Source organism: Psammomys obesus, unplaced genomic scaffold (genome assembly GCF_907164565.1).
Source record: "Psammomys obesus unplaced genomic scaffold, mPsaObe1.curated_primary_1811, whole genome shotgun sequence".
NCBI lineage: Eukaryota > Metazoa > Chordata > Mammalia > Rodentia > Muridae > Psammomys > Psammomys obesus.
In genome coordinates this window covers 4,948,004-4,968,579 of record NW_026591918.1, presented here as the reverse complement: position 1 = coordinate 4,968,579, position 20,576 = coordinate 4,948,004, and the positions used below count along the sequence as shown (strand labels likewise).

The 20,576-nt window shown below is 44.0% G+C and overlaps 1 protein-coding gene and 1 pseudogene across 2 annotated transcripts in view; one reads left to right on the top strand and one right to left on the bottom strand.

The window, feature by feature from the left end:
* Arhgef3 (Rho guanine nucleotide exchange factor 3) overlaps nucleotides 1–20,576 on the bottom strand; it is a 227,377-nt gene that overhangs the window by 82,588 nt on the left and 124,213 nt on the right. The gene's annotated exons all lie outside the window — the stretch shown is intronic.
* Nucleotides 17,418–17,835, top strand: LOC129680686 (40S ribosomal protein S15a-like; annotated as a pseudogene).

Sequence of the window (20,576 nt, the reverse complement as noted above, 5' to 3'; positions counted from 1 at the left end):
ATTTCAGGCATTCAAGCCTATGCAATCAGCAGCCACATCCTTCTGGTCATAATAAGTGATTCTGGTAAAGTCACAAAAACTAGGTTTGGGATTTTTAAGAGGGAGAACTAGACAAGGAAATCCTCCAAAGTTAGGAAGTGATGCTGTGAATGACCATCTTTTACCAGGATGGGGGAGATTTACAGGAGTGGAGGCATCATCTGCTCAGGACCACAGAGTTGGTAAGCAACAGAGGTAGGATTTGAACCCATGGAGCGTGGCTCAATTGTACATTCAAAATCACATTGCCACACTGCCCTGGGTGATGATGGTGGTGGACACGATGGTAGGGGCACTTGTGGTGGTGGGGATTCTGTGGGTGGTAGTGATGTCGTGATGGTGTGGCTGTAATGGTGGTAGCTAGGGATGGTGGCGACAATGAGGGCACCATCTCCCTGGCCCTGGGCTAAGTACTTACCATATACCACTACATCGATTCAATCTTCTGGCAAGTTCCATCGGTTTCACATTATGCATCTCTTTCTCTTCACTTGCTGCCACCAGCCTAGCCAAGCCCAGTTGGTCATCAGCCGTTCTTGGGCCCAGGGGAACCAATACTGTGCTCGTTGGCCTCACTGCTGCAAATGGCACCCATGCAAGCTTCCTGCAACAGTGGCCACAGGGGTCTATTTGATTTTTTAAATCCACACATAAAGCAGCAGGTTCTCTCACAGCATTGCATACTTGGCTTGATCCTCTTCTTCTGCTTCTGCCCCTCATCTCCTTACTCTCTGCTTTACCCTTCCACAGCCAGTTTTCCCCCCGCTGACTTCCATGTCTCATGTATGCTATTACCCTTCCCACTCCCTCCCTTAGCACCTCTTTTCCTCCTTTCCTAGGCCCCTTTCTAGTTTCATGACCTCCAACCCACACTCACCCCCACCTAACTGCACATATATAAAAACAATTATGTAACATCCACATAGAAGAGAAAATGTGGTATTTTTCTTTCTGAGTTGGGGTTACCTCACTTAACACAATAATTTTCAGTCCCATTTTTAATTTTTACTTTTCTTTACAGATGAATAAGATCTCATTTTGCATATGCACCACATTTTCATTATCCATTCCTCTGTTGATGGACATCTAGGCTTGTTCCGTTTCTTTACCACTGTGAATAATTCAACAAAGCCCATGGATATGCAGGTATGTCTGTGGTATGACAAAGAGGCCTTTGGGTGTGTGCCCAGGAGCAGTATATAGAGCTGGGTCATACGGTTGTTCTATTATAACCCCAACTCCTGCCAAAATCCTTGCCAGCTTCCACTGTGCAAATCTTAATTCCTTGTCACAAGGGACGAGGCACTGCAGGACCTGGCCACACGCACCTCTCCTATCTCCTTCTTCTCTCCTCCTTGCCCTCTGTTCCAGCCCTTCCTCTTTTCTTCTTTGGCTGCAGCCAGGAGAGAGAGCTTCTATGACTATCTGCATAGCCCCTCAAGTCTGCACGGGACTGGTTCCTTCGGCTCTGAAGGCACGGGCTTAGGGTCTCTTCTTACAGTTCTGGTAGATCTGTACTGCTCAGTGCCCCGGGTCCTGGCCCACCCGACCACATCACCTGAAGCCTTAATTGCATCTAGGCTCCAAAGCTCTGCAGAGCACAGCACCAAGCTTGTCCCTTGTGTTCATCGTTTTATTAAGCTAACCTTCAGCAAGTAGAGCTCAGTGCATGATGAAACAGCAGAGTTATCGCATGTATTCTCAAAGGTCCAGCTTAAAGATAAGACTATAACTTCAGTGACACATCCCAGGGAGCCTGGTTGCCACCCCTGTCTCCGTACTTTAGTGTCATCTTCACCTAAAATAATTAGTTAGAAGGATTTTTTATGACTCTTAAAGACCTTCAAGGACATCTGGAGCAAAAAGCCACAGACTAGGGCTGGCAAGTTGCTCCTATCAAAGGCAAATAGTCAACATTTTAGACTTATAAGTCTATCGATGCATTACAAAAACAGCAATAGGCATTATATCAATAACAGAACATGGTATGTTCCAATAAAACTTTATTCACAAAAGCAGACAGTGGTGTGGTGTGATATCACATGTCTTTAATCCAGCATTCGGGAGTCAGAGGCAGGTGGATCTTTGTGACTTTGAGGCCAGCCTGGTCTACAGCGTGAGATCCAGGACAGCCAGAGCTAACACACAGAGAAAACCTTTCTTGAAAAACCAAACCAAAAAAAAACAAAACAACAACAAGATAGTCAGTGTGTCAGTCTTGATTAATTTGTAGGCCCTTGCACCAACTGGGGATGTAGGGTATAATTGTTTCATGTGCTGTTCATTTCAAGTCCTGCTCATTGGAGGTGATGTTCTCTTCTTTCCTGATTAAGAATAATAAGCATTTTTTTTTTTAAAGGTCAAGCTCTTCTCTCCAGTTTCATGGTAACCAGGCACCATATTCTCAGAAAAAGAAATGACTCATTGCTGGGGTTTTGTTTCTGGACCTAAACTCCATCAGTCTTTGATGAGTGTGGCAATCAGGGGGTCTCTAGCACCAGGCTCAGGCCTGGGGGTGAGTCGCTGAGGAAGGGAGAACCCTGACACTCATACTGAATCAGTAGTTTAATGACAACTCTGATCAGGAGACCGTACAGATTAGAGCCCTGAAGTCCAGAGGGTCTGAGAAGGCAGGCTGGGATCTGAACTGAATGAGAACTCTCCCCACAAATCCCAACCCCCAACTCCAGCTGTGCTGGAGATGAGATGCAGGGAGTGCTGCTAGATGACCCTTTGGAACCTGGTCAGAGCACCATCATTTCTGCTGTCCTTGCTCGACTAGCCCCACGCCTTCTGCATTTCTACAGCTGTTTTTAACCGAGAAACTTACAGATATCACAGTAAAATACCATAGGTGATAACATGAACACACCATCCTTACCATCCTAAAAATAATTCAATGTTTTGTTAAATTTGTTTCTACTAGGGTTTAAAAACTAATAAACAAAACAAAACATTTCTATGCAGCTAATTACCCCTTGCTCTAATCCCAGTGGCAACTAGTACTGTCCAATAAGGGTTGGGCACACATCCTATAAGCCCACTGATCATTACATTACCAAGTACACATGCCATAAAAATAATTTAAAATGACAGACAGCTCGTTCTAAAGATACAATTCCACGATGGTTAGTATATTCTACTGTTGAACAACCACTGACACTAATACTAAAATATTTCCATCATGCAAAAAGAAACCCTAAAACACACACACCTGGAATCTTAGCACTTGGGAAGCTGAGGCAGGAGGACTGCTATGAGTTGTATTAAAGCAGCCTGGGCTATACAGGCTGACAAAAATTTTACTTTCTGTCAGAGTGGGCTTGCCTGTGCTCCACAATCCATGGCAACACTTCTAGAGCAGCTAAGCTTTTCTATCTCACATCTGCTGCTTGACATGATGCTTTAAGGTTCACCATGTCCTGAGAGGGAACGAAGGGTAACAGCAGTAACCTATATTACTTTGGGGGGGGGGGAATCTCTTGAACTTCCCAGACCAACAACTCAAAGGAGGTTTCCTATGCATGACGCTGTATATTTTGTTAGATATTCTATGGCTCTTGTGGAGTGCATTATTGCCCCAAGTGGCAAAACTTAATTTTTAAAAAGTGCACACACATACACATTTTATATACATATAATGTATATTAGGGAAACCTAAAATAATGTTTCCCTGTGGCTTTTTCAAACATCCTTAGTGTCATTAATCTTTCCCCCTTTCCTCCCTAGATAGTTTCCCCTCTCTAGAGCTCCTTCTTTCTCTTCCATGGTCTCTTTTTCCTGCCCCGTCTCCTGCCATTATTCCAGGTTATGTACCCATAGCTAAGAATCCACAAATAGGAGAGAACAATTGATGTTTGTATACCCGTGTTTGGATTATCTTAGTGTAACATTTTCTTATTTCATTTTTCTTTAGAGCTAAATAGAATTCCATTTTGTATATGTACCACATTTTTATTATCAAGAAGACCCTATTGCTGAAGGCACCACACACGTCAGACATAGAATTTGGAGGAATTAAGCTGGAATTGACCTGGAGGCCTCTTCCCTGAAGACTACACCTCATAGTATCTGAAGGTGCTATGCAAGATGCTAAAAGAAGAAAAGCAGTCAATAGTCCTTCTCTGCTGTTGAACCTAAGAATCACAATGGCCAACCCAGCAAGATAGCCCCAGTGGTGCAACAGTGCCAGCTCCATAGGAAGGAATTCAAGCCTGGTATTATAAATCTAGCCAACTACACATGGCTAGTGATGGATCCTAGGCGGTACCCTGCTGCTGAGACTTTCCTAAACCTGTGTAATTTTTAACTGTACTATAAACATTTATCCTTATACCCACAGGCAAGTATATAGCTCCTACCCCTTGTCAAAGAAATTTCTTTTTGCAGCAGACTTAGGCCATTACAAGAGGTCACACTGGTTAAAATGCAGAGAAAAGCTGACCGTGGGGTTCCTAGCCCCCGTTAAAACATCTACAACACAATCCCTCTACACAAGGCTAGGAGACATTGTGGGGAAAGAAACAAAGGTTGTAAGAGAGAGAAGACCATGGCACCTGCCTTACACATGCTATAAAAGGATGCTTTTAGGAGCTGGAAAAATGGCTCGGGGTTAATAGCACTGGGTACTCTTTCAGAGGACGTGGGTTCGATTCCCAGCACCCACACGGCAGCTCACAACTATCTGTAATTCTAGTTACAGGGGATCTGACACCTTGTTCTAGCCATGGCATGCATGCAGTACACAGGCATATGTACTAATTACCAATACATTTGATAGAAATAAAAGCAGTTTAATTTTTAAAATTATGTTTTCAAGCAGGGTGCGGTGGTGCGCACCTGCAATCCCAGCACTCGGGAGGCAGAGGCAGGTGGATCTCTGTGTTTGAGGCCAGCCTGGTCTACAGAGCAAGTCCAGGACAGACAAGGCTACACAGAGAAACCTGTCCGGAAAAACCAAAAATAAATAAACAATGATGGTTCCAGGAGCCTGGCTGATCACACAGCAGCTAAAGTGAATACTGATCTTAAGGAAGAGTCCAGAACAGTTCCACGCCCCCACACTGGGCAACTCACAGTGGCCAGTAATTCCTCGTGAGGGGTGTTCAACTCCCCTGGCCTCTGGTACCACCACACAGACATCTTCACAATTATAAGTGAAATAGGTCAGTTTTTAAATGATGTTTTAATAAGCTTTATACTTTTATAGAATGCTAACATGATTAAAAATTATGAACGTATTAGCTGGCTATATAGAAGGATTCTGGGTTCTCTTTTTGTATGTTTAAAGCTACAGCATTGCTTTTTGTTTGTTTGCATGAGTCATGATTTTCTACATTAAGTCTCCCTAGTGGTGCAGGGTAGTGGTGGCGCACACCCTTGATCTTAGTAGCTGGGAGGCAGAGTCAGGCAGATCTCTATGAGTTCAAGGCCAGCCTGGTCTACAGAGCGAGTTTCAGGATAGCCACAGTTATACAGAGAAACCCTGTCTCTAAAAACAAACAAACAGATAAAAATTGTCCCCAGTGCTGGTATCACAGGTACACACCTCTGAACCCAGCTTGATTCTGTCGTCTTAAAAGCTGCTTAAACTTTCTCCACACATGGCCCTCTTCATCTGAGAATTGTGCATGCGTATGTGGTATGCATACATTCAAAGCCATGTTTTAAGAACAGTGTACCCCTATATTAAGATGAAACAAGGTATATGAAGGCTCAATCTTAGGCAAGCTCATCTTGTTTCAAGGTGAGAGTTCATTCATCTTTTGATAGCTGCTTTGTATTTCCAAAGGGATGGCTCACCCTGAGGTACAGCCCTTGCAAGACGGAGGGCCGAACTGGAGCGTAGTGAGGACAGTGCCCTGTGGCTGAAGCACCCACGGCTCACCCCAAGCTCTAGAAACAAAGAACAGAAAAGTGGAACCACCCACCTGGACATGGGCTTCCTGTTGTGGGGCAGAGGAAAGATTTCTCATATACTAAAAAATGTTTTAAGATTTTATTTCCTTAGTTTCCCAATAGGGAGGGAAAAATGGCCTGTGTTTATTTCTTCAATAATAAGGAAGAGAAAGATAACCTAAATCTACCTCCAATCTCTTCCCTCAAGGGGAGGAAACCCATGTCCCTTGGAGAAGCTGTTGGCATTTGGTGTGGCATTTCTGCTGCAATGGTGCTTCCTCACACAGCTCCATGGGCAGAGGTGCCCACCCACAGCAGGACACAAGCACCTTCTTCTGCTGAGGCTGTGTGACCAGGCCAGGAGCCGGCTCAAAAGCAGATGCCTGATTTCACTCGGTCGTCTCCCTGTGGACACTTAAAGGATTCCTCCCTACTTTCTTTGCACATAGGGACTCCCTATTAACTTCAATTTATTACCGTTCTTGAGGAAATGGGAAATAATTGGGAGTCATTTTCAATTAAAAGCTCCTTCCAAAACACTATAAATCACAGCATGGGATCATTGTAATCAGCAGCCTTAAGTGCTCGTTCATTCATTCAGTGGTATACTTGCTCAGTGATTCATCCACTCACCCATAGAGTCCCCACACAGATCAGACATAGTCCTGTGGGGTGCCAGTGCGGCTTCAACCCAAGCCAATTCCAAACAGCTTCACAAGACAACCAGACATTATAAAAAGACCTCGTGGAAGGGTCAGCGACAATGGGAGAGGATTGATCTATTATAGTCTTCACTCTCTCTCAACCTCCATGCATTTGCCGTGAATTTGTCCCTTTAAAACACAGAATTTGCAGAAATTATGTTTTATGTGGTAAACACATGGTTTCCCAAGGAAAGGGAACAGTCACGATCCAACTCGGGAGTTGAGCAGACTGATCTGTATGTTCCAGAAAAGACTTGAAGTGACAGACATTTTTAAAGTGCTGGTGATTAAACTTACAAGTTCCTAGCATGCTAGCGTGTGCTCTACCACTGAGCAGCATGCCTAGCCCCTCCAGAAGCCTTTATTTAAAAGGAAAAATGAAGAAGCCCAGAACCCAGACATTTCCCATCTCTGCTACCTTACACTATGCAGAGCACAGCCACCCAACTTTACATCCTGTGCTACAATCCCACCAGCAGATTGGCTGCTCAATGAAATCAGCCTTCCGTTTTTAATTGACCAGAAAACCTGCCAAGAAGTTTGGCCTGACGGTCTGTCAGGCAGAAAACAGGATGATAAAAGATGGTCCAATAAGTACCAGTGAAAACTGAAGAAGACAACGGCTCATGAAATAGGTTATCTTGGGAAGCTACGTGAACCAGGAGGGCAAGGAATGCCTGTCGGGCAGAGCCTGTGGGAGCCTGCCCTCTCCTAAGCCCTCCACTCCGAGGCCATTGCCTTCAGTGGACAGGTCACAGCAAACTGTAACAGGTTCTGACAAATCATTCCCTGCTAGGAGTCGGTAAGTCACCTGACAAGGCTTAGTTAGCTCTTGCGTCTAAACTCACCAGGCACGTTGCTGCGGGCACAAAACCTTGCTTGTTCACAGCAAGACCTCAACCTCAGGACTCAAGCTTTCTCTGATGGCGACCAAAGCCTGTGTGTCAAAAATGCTGTTAACTATTGAGCAACTAAGCACCATTCAGTATACGGTGGGTGCTCAATAATTGTACTCTTGGGAACATAACTTCTTGGATGTGTGCGAAAGTGCACCTATAAAATATCATGCCAGGACAAATTTTATTTAAAAAATAGAAATTTGTTAAACATACTTTATGAAATAAAATAACTATAAATTATAATGTCATGTGGCCCTTAAAGGTAACAACATAGGAAAAAATTTACATTTCCCTGGTTTTTCTACAGTAAATCAATATTTTTTTTTTGCAAGGCTAAAAAACACTGTGAGGTAAAATAATATTGCATAAATGTGCAGTAAATAATAATTTATACTTGAAAACAAAAGGGAAAACATAATACTAGAGTCAGCTGTCTCAGTACAAATCTTATATAAGACAGATATTCACTTCCATATTTTTAGCTATGAAAATCTAGATTTTTTTTTATCTGAGTTATCATTGAACCTTTCAGTGTCTTATTTTTTATTTTAAAAAGCAAAACAGAGCCACAAAGTGGGAGACAGGGTGTTAAAAGGCTTTTGGAGGGAGGAAATGTCAGCAGAGTAAAGGAGACCTTATCAAGAGGCAGTTTCCTCCCAAAGAGCCCCAAGGTGCAGCATCTGCCAGGGCAGCAGCGGCACAGCAGAGGTGAGGTTTCTGCTGTGGGCACTGGAAAACCAAAGCTGGCACTAGCCATGAGACAGAAGTTTAAAACTTCAAAGGGTCAAGAACAGAAATTGCTTAAGTTCCTAGGTTGTATCAGTCTAAAACACCAAGAAGCCATCACAACACTAACAATCACAGTGAATCTTCTCCAAAAGCCAAATGACTATTTGTGTGTCCTGCTTCAAAGGGCAGAAGAATACAATATCTGGGGCTGGAGAGATGGCTCTGAGGTTAAGAGCACAGACTTCTCTTCCTAAAGGTCCTGAGTTCAATTCCCAGCGATCACCTGATGGCTCACAGCCATCAACAAGGAGACCTGGTGTTCTTTTCTAGTGTGCAGGCAGAACACCGTAAACAGAATAAATGAGTGATTCTTAAAAAATAAGATCGTATCTATTTATGTAACTAGGTGAATCTGCACGCTTAGACAGACGAAATTTAAAAGCAGGATTTTATATATGTTTGTGTAGTAGAATAGGCGTGTGTGTGTGTGTGTGTGTGTGTGTGTGTGTGTGTGTGTGTAGGCTGTAGTTGTTTTTAAATAGTTTGAGACAAGGCCTCACCACATAGGTCCAGGTGGACTTCAAATGCTCCTGCGTTAGCTTCCAGCTGTTGAGATCCCACCTGTTGCATCACTACACCTGGGGTAAACTTTCAGTTTTTAAAAAAGAATGTTGAGTTAGGAGTTTGAGGCCCATCTGGACTATACAGTGAGTCCATGAATGAATGAATGAATGAATGAATGAATGAATGAATGAATGAAGATTAAATCAAATGAATGTGTGGTAGTAAAGTGGCCACAGAGTCTGTCACGGCCTCAGTAGTAAAACACCAGCACCCTCTCTTGATAATGAAAAATGTATGGTGTGGGGAGCTCGGTAAAGGTAATCAAAATTCTCTGAACTCTCACTTTTGACTGCAGCTTTTCTGTGTCTGCGAATAGCTTAAGATGAGAGTTTATTAAATACATAAAAATAGCAAAACAATGATGGATTAAGTCCTGGTTGTCTAATCCTGAGCTTCTGCATTCCCTACCCAAGCCCTGGGCAGCCTGGGAGAAGACATTCGCTGCCTGGGCTTGCTTGTAGCCTCTCCCCACCACATGGATCCCGTGGCACCAGAAGACCTTCTGAGTCTTTACTCATAGCAAAGGACCATGGCGCCACCCTTGCTGCCTCTGCTCTCCTTTGGAGAGGGAAGAAAGGTACCCTGGTGGCTAGGTTTGCAGCCTCACCCCTCAGGATCTTAGGACTCTCTGGCCCGGAAACTCCCATTCTCACAGGAAGCCTTTCTGGGATGACTTCAACCACCAGATTGCAGGCATTATCTCATCCTGGTGTGTCATCTCTGCATTTCCCTTCGAGCTGCTAAAAGGAAATGAGAGAAGAAACGCACAGCCCCTGCAGCCCACCTTGTTCTGAGGTGGAAATACCTAGCACTGTTAAGACATTATTTTTTCCTCTTCTCTTCCTTCCTTCCAGGCTGTTATTCCTTCCCCTCTCCTCTCTTTCCCTTTCTCTGCTCTCCTTTTTCTTCTTTTCTTTTTCTTTTCTCTACCACTAAATTGTACTCTCAGCCCCTTTGCCTATTTGCTTCTATTTCCAAACAAGGTGACACTATGGACCCTAGACAGTACCTGAGCTCCTGGGCTCAACTATTCCTCCAGCTTCAGACTCCAGGGTAGCTGAAATTACAGGTACATACAGTTGAAACCAACATAGAGCATACTTTTTAAGACCCCTGGAGACTTTTTGCAGTTGTACTCAATGGGAAAAAACCCAAAACAACAACAAAAAACTGCCCGTGCAATGTCTTCGGAAGCCAGACAACAATGGCCAACAACGCTGGGTGGGGACAACTCAGGAGGCTGCAAATATTTACTGCATGTCCCTCGGTGTGTGTATCTTTCAATGCTGAGGCAAAAACAAATACTTGTCCCCACAGGCTCCCCAAGTGGCAGAGCCAGTAAGGAGAAATGCTGCCTATAGCTGTTCCCACACCATGTAGATAAGAAGGTTGAGGCTCACACGGGCTTGCTCCGCATTTAAAAATACCTTGCTTACAACACACATTCCTGAGCACAATGTACTGTTTATCCATCTTGTGCCTCACGTGAGGTTAGCGCTGTGTGTTTGAGGGACTCACCTCAACACCGTGAGGGAACACAGAAGCAGCTGGTAAAAGTCTATTGAGTTACCGGGATGGAAGCTGGGCCCTGACACATGTTTCCGGGGACTACTTCAGTGCATCTCATTTTAGGGTTGGGAAGACCAATACTACCCCTGAATGGCTGAACCGGTTTTCAGGGGTAGCTTTGGAAGTTGACCTAAAGACATTAAAAATTAATACTATGTATTTTCCGTTGGGCCTGGAAGCATACACTTGTAATCCCAGCTACCCAGGAGGCCGAGGTGGAGAATTACACCTTTAAGCTTTGTCTGGGCAGAACAAGTTCAAGGTCAGCCTAGGCAACTTAGCAAAACCTTGTCTGAAATAATTAAAAGGTTAAAAAAAAATGGATAAGAGTGCAGCTCCGTGGCTGTGTGCTTTCCTGTTGTGTGAGACCCTAGGTTCAATCCCCAGTATTCCCATTATGGTTACAACATTTATTTAAAATACAAAAAAGTACTTTTTCCTGTTTCAAGAAAGACTCAGAAAAGCCTTCTCTTCTAAGGGAAAAATTCTAGGATGCTACTCTATTAAATTTCACAGTTGGGAAGATTTGTTGAGATAGAAAGGTTATTTTTTTCCTTAAGTATAAGATTAAAATAAGATAGTTCACATTATATACAAAGCAAGGCCAAAGAAAGCCTGTAGCTCCAGAATGTATCTGCCCTACCTTAAGGATACTTAAATCAGCCCTCTAGGGTATAAGTTGGTGAAAAGCCCTTCTCTGCTCACACACACAAGTACCACCAGGTGCCCAAATTCAGGGTAAAAGAGAATGGCCAACAACCATGATCTCGTGACATGGCCGCTGTGTATGTTCTCAATGGGAGAATGAGACAGGGGAGCCACCATGACTCTACAGCAGCCACAGAAGAAAAAGGACCATTTGCTCAGGCAGACATTCTAATGAGGTGGCAAGAACCTGCTGGGTCCCTCTGCAGCCACAGGATGCTGCAAGAGTGCTTCCGCGTCCCCTCACTAGACACAACTTACACAGACCACTGCCATCAACTGTCCTGCTCCCGCTCTTCCCATCAAGGCCCTCACTCACGGGTAAGTGCTGAATGAACTCCTTCCTGTTGAGCACCAGCACACAGCCCCCCCACCCCCACCCACACACCGCACAGCATGTGTCTCATACAAAACTTTAAACATAAGCATCTACAGTCTGAGGAGATGTTTCTAAGGCTTTAGTTGCATAGTTTTATGCTCGGAGACCTTACCCCTGCAAGGACCGCTTAATTACAGAAATTCTTGGGTGTGATTCTGAACATTTCAAAGTAGCTATGTCATCACTGTGACTCCACACGTTCTGTTTTGCAGCCACGGGATTGATTTGAAAGAGGTTCCTTCACAAATTGCTGCAAATTTTCATTAAAAATGGACCAAGCAAAACAAACATACAATATAAATGCACGTATATACACAAACACAAAAATAAAACGAAAAACACACACTAGCCCTGGAAGATTACCTAACAGAAGGTGAAATGGGATAGCTGGACATCTGAAAGCTTGATAGGCTCGCATACTCACCTTCATCCGCATGGCTCTTTAGGGGACTTCTCCCTAGAGTTGGCAGAGAGTACCCCTGGCAAATTAATTCCTTGTTTACACAATAGCCAGACATCAAAGTCCTGCTGATTTAGAAGTCTCTGGAGGAAAAGTCCTTTTGTTGACATGGTATTTTTAGTGCATCCTTTTTCCTTATTGTTGAGTTGATTTATAAATAACTACAACTTTTAGCTACGGTTGGACTGTGGTAGCCCCAGTTGGTGGTTCACATTTTACAAAATAATAGCAACAGCAGCAAGTTTCTAATGGCACAGGTAATACATAAATACTTCTTCTTATAAACACTTTAACTTAAAGAATGTGTTTTTCCCAGGCTTCCCCTGGGCCAGTGCCCAACTTGAAGGGAATTACTACAAGGAACTAGGCTGTTCCTTTCAGGAGCTCTGTGTGCATTTGTGTGTCCCTGAAAATAAAGCTATCCAACGGCTGCTTAGCTTAGCCCCCAATGGCATTGTACTCAAATTTCTGTACCTTTTAAAAGTTTATCCATAGACCTTAGCAATTACTGTTTGTCCAGTGGTAGTGCATGCCTTATTTATTTGTTTCTTTGTTGTCTGTTTTTATTCACTCTGTAGCCTGGCTGGCCTTTCACTCTCTCCTCCTACTCAGCCTCTTGACTGTTGGGATTGTAGGCATGTGCCATGATGTCTGGTTTAGTCATCTTTCAGTTTTAGACCTGTCTTCCTGCCTCCCTCCCTCTCTCCTTCCCTTCACCCTTCTCCTCTGTTTCCAGCCATCTCAGTCTGTCTCATTGTTATACTGCATTATACATTGTGGCTATGTAATTCATTTTAACAGTGTATATTATACATATATACATACATACATACATACATACATACATAATGGTATCATACATATGTTTAACAGTGTGTACATATATTCCTTTTTTGTTTGTTTGTTTGTTTGTTTGTTTTTTGAGACAGAGTTTCACAAGATTTGCTGGCCTGGACTCACTCTGTACACCAGGCCAGCCTTGAATGCACAGAAATCTGCCTGCCCCTGCCTCCTAAATGCTGGGCTTAAAGGTGTGCTCCACCATTGCCCAGTTCATGTGTTTCATTTTTAATGATATATGTATGTGTGTGTGTGTGTGTGTGTGTGTGTGTGTGTGTGTGTGTGTGTGTATATATATATATATATATATATATATATATATATATATAGTGTATATATGAATACATATAAACACATACATTTAACAGTGTGGACACGTATTTTATATCTCACGATAGGATATATATTTTATATTTCATAGTATGGATGTGTATTTTATATTTAACACTGTGGATATGTATTTCTATACTTCACAGTGTGAAAATGCATTTTATATCTCAGAGTGTGCATACATTATATTTCACAGTCACTCAGCCTTTTCATTTTCTACGCTTTTCTAGAAAAGCAAAGATGTAGACAATAAAGTTTCCTTTAAGCTCGGTCCTTCTTAGAGGGCTTCCAACACAGTTTCAAACATGCTGTTGGTCTCTAGAAAATAGCCACTGGTTTCACCAAAATAATACATGTGTGGCAACGCAGAAGAGGGGTTAGCTTCAGTTCCATGACTTCTGGTACAATGTCAGGTTAATAAGACACAGAGTCCACAGAATCCTGGCTCAGCTATGTGGCCTTTGGACTTGTTAAACATCCCTGAATCCAGCCTCATGCTGGGAAACTGAATAGTCCTATCTGCCTTTCTGGGTGAGATTCTGCCAGCAAAGGAAGAAAAGACTTCAAGTGGGCCTTCGAACATGGCAGCATTTAGTACGTGAGAATGACTTACCACTTCCTGGCCGAGGCCTGCTTGATATCAGAACGCAAACCACTATCTGCCGTGTAAAACTCCAGTTTGTGTTCAGAACGGATCTGCTCCCTTCGGAATATCTGGTGAGCACTGACTTGGCACACTGCAGTGAAAGGCGGGACACAGAGCTCCTCCACACCTCACAGGATTAGCTCCTCTAAACATTGTTAACTCCTTTTCAAATGGCTAATCATTAAATTCACCAACAGCATGCTCGACACTGATGCGGGAAGCCCTCTAAGTCCACTAGTGGGATCTTGACTCACTCTTAATTCTATACAAATGACTATTTAAGAATAGATAAAAGGAGCAAAATCTTCTAGGCAAAGAATGAAAACAAAAAAGGGAAAGAGAACATGAACACAACACCAGCTGCTGACACCATCAGGATTCCAGCCAACTTTCAGAATGCAGAGGACTTTCTTTGCCTTGATGTTAGAGAAAGGCCTAGCAACAGTGGGCCTGTACATTGGGTGTTGGCTATGGACGTCTGCATGAGTTTGTCAGGATTACATGATGTAAGAGGAAAACAGAGGGTAGGGGTTATAGCAAGAGCATTAGTTTGTTTGGGGGGTCCACAAGCCATGTTCCCTTCACCTGTCTACCTGTCCCATCTTCTCCAGTACACCGCTCACATCCATGTGGCAGCCAGTCTCTGCAGGTGCCCCTGTCCCTGAGTGAGCCCCTCTTTGAATATAGGTTAAAAGTATTCTGCTTCTAGCCACATAGATTATAGACAGGCAACAGGATGTGTAAAGTGGGATGCATTTGATTAGGTCAGGTGAGATAGGTTATGCATACATTGAGATAACTTTCTCCTTCGTTGCCATTAAAAATGCAAGAGGTCTCATGGAGAAGTCCACATGGCAAGGAGCTAAAGGTGGCCTCTAGCTGATGGCCAATAAGAAGCCGGCACCATCATGCATTCCTTAGGTCATAAGGAACTGAATGTGGCCAGTTTGGAAACAGTTGGACCTCAGGTGAGATCACAGTCCTAGCCAATAACTTCAGTTCAGCCCTGTGAGACCCTGACATGAAGGACCCAGTCAAGTGGTGTTGGGCCTTCATCAGTCAAAACTGTACCAGAACACAGAATGCTATGTTGAAACCGTAACTTTGTAGTGACACTGTCACAGATGACACGTGGATCATATTGGCCTCTGCTTCTACCGGATCAAGAGAGAATTGCTTGTGCTTGGATCCCCCACCAATGAAAAGGCAGAACTCCTGGATCACCCTGAGGCTGGACCAATGGGTCTGATGATGCCTGAGGTGAAATGAGCCCTATGACAAACATCACCATTAAAAAAAAAAACAACTCAGAGCTGCATTTCTTTGTTTTGTTTTTCACCATGAAAAAGAACATACATTTTCATATAAAATGTTCCGTCATGACCAGATGAACTTCCTGGGAGCTCTTCCTGGCTTCCTAATTCACTTACCAGCCATTGGGCCCTGGCTGTCCTAAGGCCTTCCTCAGCTGCTAACCTTCTTGAACAGCAGCCACAGGTCATACCCATCTTTCATAGCAGCCGTGGCCTGGAGAATCAAAGCGCACTTCCTTGCAGCAGTCACAGTAGGTTTGTTGACTGGCACACTGGAGTCAGTGAGGGTACCAAAGGGACCACCCTGCTCTCACGTTGACTCACGTGGCAAAGACTGGGGCTTGGGCATGCTCATCTGCCTCCCAGGACCTGGCATGAATTTTGCCATGAGGTGCTGCTCCTCCACCTCCACTGCGATGCTCAATAAACACATAGCACTGCTCTCTCTCCATGGCTCTGAGGTTCGGGTATCTAGCGGCCTCAGGTCTGACAGTAATTGAAGAGAGAGGCCAGCCTTACCAGGAACCATAATCCATCTATTACGTAATAGTATTTAACAGCTAACATGACAATCAACGCATACTCTACCTAACAGCGCTCATATCCCCATTTGGGTCCCTAACAATTCTCTTTTTGTTACAAGCCTAGGAGTTTTATCTGTGTTTCTCGTTTATTTTTTTTTTAACTCGACTTCATACCTCAAAGGAACAATAGAATATAAACACAACTGGAAGGAACTTAATAAAATAGGGGTGAAGGAAATAGGGATTGTATTAAAACAGCAGATACTGGCCTGCGTGTAGATGCTGGAAGTGGCCTAAGAAAGCCAATCTTGAGAACATGATGAGCTGATGGGAGAAGCTGTGCTCTTTATTCCGAGTGCGGCACTGACAGAGGTGGCTGGCAATGGGCGCAGAGCACAGGCGTGAACACACACCCAGCTGCTGCTGGGCTTTGAATTGGCTCTTACAGGTGTGGAATTCGCTGCTGGGGGCTTGCACTAAGCTTTGCTCCTACACAAACTTCCCAGTCTTTCCCCCATGCAATCCTCGCCTCAGACCCAGCCTTGGCTCAAATTGTCTTCAATGTTCCAGGGCCTTGTGCCCCACTCCTTCTCTTCCCTGTCAAAGCCAGAATCACTCAGGACGGCAGGCCACTCTTTAAGGTGCCTCCCTCCAGAGACTTCATTTTCACAAGGAAAACACCCTATGGCCCTCTGAAGGTCATATAGTACCTGTAGGTGGAGCAAAGGTGAGGAGCTTGCCAGAACCCTGGTTTTCTGACTGTACATGCAAGGCCCCTTTCATGACGTCTCCTTTCCCCAGTACTAAGGTCCAGGGCCTGTTGCTTGTTTGGTGTGCACTCGACCATAGAGCTAACTTTCCTCAAAAGTTCAAAACCACAGGCAGAAAATTCACCTGTGGGGGTCACAGGACAACTTGTGCGTCATGCCAGGCTTGGGTGGCATGTGCCTATAACTCCTAGGGCATCCCACTGGCCTGCATCAGGAGATTCTGAATTTGGGGGGAAAGTAAGTTTCTCAACTTCCCAGAATTTGTTCCATGAGGACAGTTTCTTCTGCCTCGGAAGCAGACAGCTCCTACCTGAACTGAGGCCTGATTCTGACTCTCAAATGTGCTGTTACCTGAGTCCAGCCTTGTTTTATACCTTCAGTTCATTTCCCCAAGCACACAGTGACCTCCTTTGCTCTGAAGGAAAAAGGTTTGCGTCCTAAGGTAGAAAGGAGCCTTTCTTTTCTGACCTGGTTCCCCAGAGAACTATTTGTCTTCCATTGTAGTCCTTGAAAGCAATAAACTTTCAATATTTAAAAAGTTGTGAAGTCCCTGGGATCATTTTGTCCTCGACTTACAAACACAGGGCTACACACTGGGGATGGCACAGTGCCTGCCTCTGAGGACCTTGAGAGGTACCAGAGAGTCCCACACAGAGACACATAGCACCATGGGTACCAAGGGCATGGGCAAAGGGCACCCAGGGCAAAAGATTCCTGTGGTGGGAGGACCAATCTGGTAAAAACCTGGAAGTGACAGCCTTCCTCAGAAGAAACTTCAAAGTAAACCATGTTAACATTACGTTTAAAGTACCTGTGGCTTTATTCGTGAAGCAAATGATAGGCCATCTAGGGTTTCCCTTAAGACAATGAAAACAAATTAAACATGTGGCTACAGAAATGAGTAAAGAAAAGTGGTGAATTATGATACTGCTCATCAGGGTAGGTGGCCAGTATGTGGGACTCCATTATATTACTCTCTTAAATTTTGTGTGGGCTATCCACCATCTTTCTGAGCTGTCACCATGCTGAGCATGAATGTCCTGGCAGATGCTCTCAAGCGTGCATCAACAATGCTGAGAAGGGCCAGGTCCTCATCAGGCCATGCTCCAACATCATCATTCAGTTCCTAACTGTGATGAGGAAGCATGGTTACACTGGTGAATTTGAGATCATTGATAAAAGAGCTGGAAAAATCGTTGAGAACCTCCCAGGCAGGTTGAACAAGTGTGGAGTGTGATCAGCCCTAGATTTGATGTACAACTCAAAGACCCAGAAAAATGGCAGGGCAATCTGCTCCCATCCCATCAGTTTGGCTTCCTGTACTGACAACCTCAGCTGGCATCATGGACCATGAAGAAGCAAGATGAAGACATACAGGAGGGAACATCCTGGGATTCTTTTTCTAGAGATGTCAAGCATATAAATAAAAAGTCTCTGTGGACTGTGAAAAAAAAATTCATGTAGGCTCAACAATTCCTTATAATAAACAAAAGGAAATATTTGGAGGATCAGTTTTAAGCTGAGCTGCATGCAAGCTCTGGTCTTGGGCAATTCATTTTATTCTTTGGGGCCTCAGTTTCCCCAGCTGTACAAAGGCTCTAATACCTTCTGGAGATAGCTTTTTAAAGACAAAATAATAAGATGAAACATACGCAAAGGGCCGGGCACTATAATAGCTGTAATAACACCTCACTCTGCCATGAAAACATGGCAATAGGTGGCTTATTTTTTTCCTATAAGGCAAGTCATTGGGGGCAACAGGGGAATGGGCACACCTAGGAGTGAGGGCACAATTGAGCAATTACCATGCAGCACCCCCAGGAGGACAGCTCAGCATGCTTGAGGTACCTGTGGCTTTTTCTGAAAGCTGAACTCAATACTAATTATTATCAGCAGGTCTCCAGTTCTTTCTTTAGTAAAACCACTCTGAGAGTTTTATTTTTATCTTAATTACAGTGAATCAAGCGTCCTTTGCCTCCTGCTGATATGAAAGCCAGTCTTTTATGAAGTTGCTTTATTCTGCGTGTTCCTAGGGATGGTAAAAATAACACCTCACTGTCCTGTACCTACAGAATCAGAAATCTCTTTCTTTTGGCGGGGGGTGGGGGGGGGTGGGGTGGGGCAGGAACTTACATAATTCTTCATTAGCTTACATGAACTGCTTACAACAGTAGCTTATTTGAAATAAAAATAACATGTGTTTCATGACGTTTTCTGCAGCAAGTTTGCATTTAATCTGACTCAGTGATCATCTCTGGATTCATTGTAGCCATGTAGAGTCAACACCTTGATCAAATATTGGCCTTGCTCTTTTCATCTGTGAAATGGAAACAGTGATCATGTCTACACTGTAAAAGCTCAGCATAGATGTCAGAGAAATGGCTCAGCTAGTTAAGCACTTGCTAAGCAAGTCATGAGGACCTGGGTTCAGATTCCCTTCACCCACATACAATCTGGACATGGCAGTGGCTGCCACTGTAACACTAGTACCATGGGGATGGAGCAGGAGTAGCGACAAGAGGGTTTCTCGAGCTTGGTGGCCAGCCAGTCCAGGCAATTGCTGACCTCCAGGCTTAACGAGAGACCCTGTCTCAAAAAATTAGACAAAGGAGAGCAATCACAGTTAACGCTTATCGTCCACCTCTGGCTTGGGTGTGTGGACACCCACATGCAAAACTGAACCCATAGATGTAGTGCACACACACACACACACACACACACACACACACGCACACACACACATGCACATACACACACATACACACACACACACACACGCACACACACACACATACACACACGCACACGCACACGCACACACATGCACATACACACACACATGCACACACACACACACATCACACACAGGCACACACACACACACACACACGCACATACACACATACACACACACATATACACACACACACACACACCACATACACAGGCACACAGGCACACACACATACACAGGCACACAGGCACACACACATACACACACGCACGCACTCAGAAGCCTCTCAAAAAACACTAATATTATTTTTGTGCTCTAGTCTCAGCTCTTACGCTAGAATCATACGTCTCCCATAATGCCTGGCTGCCTTAGAGATGACGCTATGCCAATTCTAGCATAGCGTCTAGCCCAAAATAGATGGTCCTTCTTCACTTCTGGGCGAAACAACAAGAAATTTAATTATCAGACAAAGAAAACACACTTTCTATTTTTAGACACAAACCCTAAAGCAACACAAAACTGGAAGAATGTCTCTGAAAACATTTTTATCTAGGTTGACTGTGTCTAGAATTTGGAAAACAATGTATTCTAAAAATACTACCTCTGCATTCATCTTCCCTGATGGCCCCTGGAAAGTAGCCTTTCACCTTGGCTGGGTCAGAGAAGGGTCTTTTGGCAAGCCTGTCCTACAACGTGTACTTTTCTGAGTTGTCAATCTTAGCTATTCGGGTTCAATATCTGAAATGAAGATGCTTTATACATTTTCTGGATTTTAATTCACCCTCCCTCCTCACCCCTTAACGCACCATCACAGAATCAAAACGCTTCTAACCCTTATCTATTTCTTTGTTTTGTTTTGTGGACACAAGATCTCAGAATGTAGCCCAGGCTGCCCTCAAACTCCCAACTCTCCTGCCTCAGCCTCCTGAGTACTAGATTACAAGCATGTACCATCATGCCTGGCCATCAACCATCACACACAGATAAAAGGAACTGTAACTCCTGGAATTTGAAACAATATTGGTAATCCCTATTTAGTGAAAGGGTTGTTCACCAATTAAAAAAAGTTCTTTATTTGGAACGTAAGGCAAGTTTCTCTCTTCCTTCCTCCCTCTCTCCCTCTCCCCCTCTATTCTTCTCCTTGTCTCCCTCCCTCCCTTTCCCAAAACATGGCCATTTGAGGTCTATTTAATCAACACATATAAGCATAGTCCAGTGATCTTCTGAGAAGCACTTGGGGGAGAATAGTTAAACATATCCCAGGTTTCGAAGCCGAGATTTTAGTTATTCATCAGTTATTATAGCACATGCACTACACACCAGATACCGTGACAGGCACTTCACACATACTAGCTCAGTTAGTCCCGTGGGAGGCAGGTGCTATTATCCTCAGCGTACAAAAAGGGAAACTGA